This window comes from Nothobranchius furzeri, chromosome 9 (assembly GCF_043380555.1).
Source record: "Nothobranchius furzeri strain GRZ-AD chromosome 9, NfurGRZ-RIMD1, whole genome shotgun sequence".
Lineage (NCBI taxonomy): Eukaryota > Metazoa > Chordata > Actinopteri > Cyprinodontiformes > Nothobranchiidae > Nothobranchius > Nothobranchius furzeri.
This window is the reverse complement of record NC_091749.1, coordinates 75,083,670-75,089,126: the sequence shown is the minus strand read 5'-3', so window position 1 is coordinate 75,089,126 and position 5,457 is coordinate 75,083,670.

The window sequence follows — 5,457 nt, the reverse complement described above, 5'->3', positions numbered from 1 at the left end:
GAAAAACACTTAGAGAGAAAATAAAGTTAACAGCTGAAATATCAGAAAATAATACAGTTAAAGAGCAGACTGTAGAATAAAGCAGAGTGTGGAAAGTGGTCAGTGTATCCTCCAGCAGTCTAAGCCTATAGCAGCATAACTACAGAGATAACTCTGGATAACCTATCCTATTTAGATGTAGGCATGTTGGAGGCAGGGCAAGGGAGAGCCGTCTTTACCGACTGTACACTCCACCTCCCTCTACTCCCCCACTTGTCCAGATTAGTACTAGTACTACCAGCCGTCTTTACCGACTGTACACTCCACCTCCCTCTACTCCCCCACTTGTCCAGATTTAGGCTAACATCAGATTTTAACCATAGGCCCTATCAAATAAAAATGTTTTAAGCCTATTCTTAAAAGTAGACAAAGTGTCTGCCTCACGGACTAAAGCTGGGAGCTGGTTCCACAGGAGAGGAGCCTGATAACTAAAAGATCTGCCTCCCATCCTAATTTTAGACATTCTGGGAACCACCAGTAGACCTGCAGTCTGAGAGCGAAGTGCTCGGTTAGGAACGTATGGAACAATCAGATCACTGATGTATGATGGAGCTTGATTATTAAGAGCTTTATATGTGAGAAGAAGGATCTTAAAATCTATTCTGAATTTAACAGGTAGCCAATGTAGGGAAGCTAAGACAGGAGAGATATGATCTCTCTTTTTAATTCTCATCAGAACTCTAGCTGCAGCATTTTGGACAAGCTGAAGACTTTTAACTACGTTCTGTGGACTTCCTGAGAGTAATGGATTACAGTAATCCAGTCTTGATGTAATAAATGCATGAACTAGTTTTTCAGCATCACTCCTGGAAAGGATGCTTCTAATCTTAGCAATATTCCGAAGGTGGAAAAAGGAAATCCTACAAACTTGTGAAACCTGGGATTTGAATGACATGTCCTGGTCAAAGATAACACCAAGGTTCCTTGCTTTGTTCTCGGAGATTAATGTAATGCCATTCAGGTCAGGTGATTGGCTAAGCAATTTCATTTTCTGGATTTCTGGTCCAAAGATGAGAACTTCCGTCTAGTCTTGATTTAAAAGCAAGAAGTTAAGAGTCATCCAATTTTTTATGTCCTCAAGACAAGCCTGTAATCTACCCAACCGATTAGGTTCATCAGGGTTAAAGGATAAATATAGCTGAGTATCGTCAGCATAACAGTGGAAGTTTGTCCCATTCTGTCTAATGATTTTACCAGTTGGGAGCATATATATATAGTAAAAAGAATTGGTCCAAGCACTGAACCCTGTGGTACTCCGCAAGTAACCCTGGAGTATGAAGAAGATTTTTCATGTACATTTACAAAATGAAATCTGTCAGACAGGTAGGATTTAAACCAGCATAACGCTGTTTCTTTCATCCTTACAACATGTTCAAGTCTTTCTAAAAGAACATTGTGATCATTTCTGCTTGCTTCACAGCCAGACAGGACACGGTAAAAAAAAAAGCAGGTGTGTAACAGCTGCAGCTTAGACATCTCATGGGGCTTAAAGGAGATGTACAGTTGGATGTCATCTGCATAAAGATGGTAGGAGATTCCTATAAACAAGCTCAGAATGTGACGCAGAGGTCTTCATAGAGTTAACTAGTTTGGTTAACTCAGGCAAAGAAACAGGAGCAAAGCTATCTAGGATGATTGGCCTGGTTGGAGTCGGGAGAGGCGGCGATAAGGCTGAAGGAGAGATGCTAGATCTAACCTTATTGACTTTGTCCACAAAGAAAGACAGAAAGTTCTCACAGTCTGCAACAGAGTGGATGGAGGCTGTAGGAGAGGCAGGAGACACGATGCTGCTGATGGTGTTAAACAGCACCTTGGGGTTCCCTTTGCTCTGGGACACCAGGTTGGAGAAATAGGAAACCCTAGCGTCTCTGACTGCAGAGTTAAAGGATGTCATTAAACCAGGGAGTAGGGTTCACTGCACACACACACACACACACACACACACACACACACACACACACACACACACACACACACACACACACACACACACACACAGAGCTACAGACAGAAGTTTACTCAACAGCATGAAAATAAATCATGCATGCAAGCCCCCCCCCCCCCCCCCCCGCTGGCTCATTCTTCTCATAGATCGGAGGCGGTACGCGTAATTTCAGCCGGCCAATCAGTCCGTAGAGTTGCCTCTGTCCAGTCTAACCACTGGGGAGAAGGTCTGAGAGAGAGTCGCACCGAAAACGCAAATCTGACCTGTGTGTGAAACCAAATTCTGGTGCCGTTTGGTACCTCTTGGGGTCGTGCCAACGCTAATTTGTAAGCACCATTAGTGCAAAGTTAGCATTGCGCTAAGCTAGCTAGTTTCCTGCTATGAAGCATGGGGATCTTCACACAGTGGTACGTAGACAAGCACAATTTGCGTCAGATTGTTTTATAAATACATTTTAGTTGATCAAACCATACAGCCAAACTAATTTTACAACCCAGACTCCAGGATCTCTCCCTCAGATCTGAAGAGCTAGCAGCCATCATGCAATGCTGATCATCACACCATCTCTGATGCATTGACTGCTCAGGAAGGTCACTAGCTGATGCTGAGTTTCAATGAAGATTTTCTGTCCACCGATGTAGCTGGAGAAGTGTTCAACCGCCCACATGGTGGATGGCAAAGCTTTATCACAGTCAGAGTACTTCAACTCAGGACCGGAAAAGATATTGCTAGCATGGGCTACGACACGCCTGTCGCAGTCATACACCTGATAGAGATCGGCACTCAAGCAGTGGGTAGAGAACCCAACCTCAAGGTGGAACTCTGTCACAGTCAAGAAGTGCCAGACACGGAGCTGAGCACAATGCGGCCTTCAAGTCATCCATGGCCTGCTGCTGCTGCGCAGTCCACTGGAAAGGCGCATCCTTTTTCTTCAGGGCAGTCAGAGGTCTCGCCACCTCTGCGTAGACCACAAACTGGCGAGAGCAGTTGCACACACCTAGAAAACTCTGAATTTCAGAGACGTTCGTCGGAGGTTTGACGGTGGCAACACCCTGGACTCTACCATGTTGATGCTGCATTTCTTATGGTCCCACAAGGAGGCCAACAGGCTGTACCTTCAACCTGTACCACTGACCTTTGGTGAGAGAGAGTTTTGCACCTGCAGCTGCGAGCTGACCTATGACATAGTCCCAACTCGGACAGATGGTCGTCCAAAGTATGTTTACGAATCAGAATATCGTCAACGTCGATGATGGTACCTCGCTCCCAAGCATCGGAGCAGGCTTGGTCCAAGAAGATTTTTAACTCAGACGGTGAGTTGGAGTAGCCAAAAAGACACCGTCTGAAGGTGTACTGGCGGTTGGCGAAGGTGATGGCTACTTTATATTGGTCAGATTTATGGACAGGGATTGCCCAGAATCCAGACAGAATGTCAAGGGTGGAAAAGCACTTAGCGTCTCTCACCTTCAGAAGTTCTTGTTCCAGGAGGGCCATCGGCCACCGAGACAAAGGGATTTGTTGGTTGAGTTTCCTGTAGTCAATGGTTAGTCACCACTTACCCTTAGGTTGTCTTACCAGCCACAACGGAGCTGAGTCGGTGCTGTCACATGGTCGAATAATACCCTTCTCCAAGGGGCTGTCATTGATTTCCTGGACCAGTCCATGGGACGCCAGGGGAATCTTGTATTGGCGCACAAAGGTCGGCGGTACGTGAGGTGGTGTAGAAATCCTTACCTCATGGATTGTGGTTAATCCTTGCCATCGGCAGTGTCCATCATTTTTCCACCAAGACCCTACCTGATCTCACATAGTAGCGTGATTGCTAATTTGTGTCACAGGTTCCTCCCAGTTGGTTGCTTTGCTCCTATAAATGTGGGCTGGGATGTGATTAATGTGAAACTGTGGCTGAGGCCATTAAACCCAACCATCAGCCCTGCTTATCTGGTGGTCTCTGCAAATGTGGCCAAATACCTGGCTCTTACAGCCACAGATTTAGCTCAAAGGACATAATATATCTGATGGTCCCTAAACTTCAGTATTCTTCCCACACTTGCTCCATAAGTAAGACGGGTTTGATGACTTATGAGTACGTTCACTCCCCTCGTTACCATACAAATGTCTAGACGGACCTCTGTATGGCGGATTCCCCTTTTCTCACATTGTGAGAGAGCTCAGGGGGAATTACTCTGCTGGATTCATAAGTATGTTTATGTGTGGATCCCTGAACTGTAACCCTCGTTTCAGATGCAGGCTCTAATTTGAACTTGAATCCCCGGTGGCCTTCTGAACACGCAGCTCAACCTCGAGGGAAGGACACGGCGGCACCACACAGTCTAAATCAGAGATTATAATGCAAACAGCCCTGTGGGGCTCCCTAATGACTAAGGTGAGCTTGAGATGCAGCTCCAGTGCTGCTTTGGAATATCAATTAGGTGTCTCAGGAATGTGGAGATTGAAGGAAGTGACTGGCATAACAAGAGCCTATTGCTTTTCTTTGGGTATCTCAGTGTCCAACCACAACAGCAGAGCAGTGTGAGGCCAAAAGGAACAGAGGGAAAACAAAGTGGATAATGGCTGTGGCCAAGTGATGCAAGAAGGAGAATTCCACTGGTATGTGTTTCCCAAAGGTAGAGCAGCCTGTGCATTTGTTGCAACAGTCCATCCAATTAGTGCCAAGTATCCACAGCTGGTCCCCAGAGAGTCGCCTCTCCAGATGTGCTGTTGTCAACTGAAATCCCCTTTCTCTGTTCTTTGTCTCCCAGTTTTCTCCTCCCCTTTTCCTTCATTCCCCACAAGGTCCTGGTAATCAAACGCTGGATGAGTTAGTACACAGAGCACAGAAAGGACAGCAGACGGAATCAGAAATCAGCTCACACACACGTGATGCTGTTTAAGGAGAAAAGCTCCCAAAGCTCTCGTCGACTCCGACACAAGAAAGTCACACAAATAACCAGAGTGATGCCACAGAAACTGTTGTTGAGTTCATGAATGTGGAAATGCATGATGGGAACTTTTACTGTGACTTTGTGATTTCAGACACAAAAGAACCTAAAACACCCCCTAGTGGCCATTTCATGTAAATACACTTTTCCTGACTAGTAACCCACCAGAGAACTTTCTCCAGGTGTTGACTCCCATCCATCTTACCTGTGCTGCTTTTTTCAGTCCATAAAACAAAGATGGACGGACAGACAGACAGACACCACAATAAATTACTAAAACACAATAAAACCCCTTTTAAGTTACAAAGATATAAAATCCCTTTTGCTTAATTTATTATTTTTATTTATTATCAGATGCAACTAAAATGTACCCAAACACAGAAACGTCACATCAGCATCACCTCATGTTAGAACTCGGAGAGTGATATATTCCCTTCAGCTCAACAGCCACCAGATGTTACCCAAAAACATCTGGCAGCATAACAGGAATCTGATTTTACTCCATAGAGAGCCTAAGGCTCCTCCCATTCC